Genomic DNA, 561 nt, shown 5'->3' with positions numbered 1-561 from the left:
TGTTTGCGAGTCTGTGGGTAACAATGCACAACGATGCGATTCCATTTTCCCAGCACATCTCGTCATAGGAACCGAGACGAAGGCTGTCAGTGTTCCGATGGCGCGCCATTGTGACGGTCACGGGGGAAGACGTTAGCGCACAAATGAAAACGAAGTTCAGGGGGCTGAACTTCAGGATCGGATATTCTCGGCGTCACCAAGAGTAGCGCAAGATGGAGGAAGTAGGTGACTTCTAACGTGCAGGTTAAAGAGACTTTAGGATGTAGCTATCTCGCATGATGGCGTCCCTCTAGAGGGACGTCAAGCGTCTCTAGGCTAAAGGTTCTTAGTTTCGAAGCCTAGACATTCGTTGACGACCATACGGGGCCGAGTAGAGTTGACTTGATGGCCATTATCGTCATAAACCCCCCGTTCGAAGTTCGACCTCATTCGAACAACCGGGTCGACGATGATGTCTTGGTTGAAAAGTGCAGAGTCAGAACAGACAGAGACTTGACTTGATTGGCAGGCAGGCCAGGTTCGCCCTAGTCAACCAATCACAGATCAGGACGTGCCAGCCTT

General features: G+C 51.2%; 1 protein-coding gene across 1 annotated transcript in view; it reads left to right on the top strand.

The window, feature by feature from the left end:
• Positions 1 to 313, top strand: part of H310_03498 (hypothetical protein) — a gene marked incomplete at its 5' end in the record, with an annotated part of 1,391 nt that extends 1,078 nt beyond the window's left edge. Inside the window, one exon of the mRNA XM_008867375.1 lies at positions 69 to 313. The remainder of the gene's footprint in view (positions 1 to 68) is intronic.
• Between the last annotated feature and the right edge of the window lie 248 nt (positions 314 to 561).

Source organism: Aphanomyces invadans (genome assembly GCF_000520115.1).
Source record: "Aphanomyces invadans strain NJM9701 unplaced genomic scaffold supercont1.5, whole genome shotgun sequence".
Lineage (NCBI taxonomy): Eukaryota > Oomycota > Saprolegniomycetes > Saprolegniales > Verrucalvaceae > Aphanomyces > Aphanomyces invadans.
The sequence above is the reverse complement of the archived record's forward strand: the minus strand, read 5'-3'. Positions and strand labels throughout refer to the sequence as shown.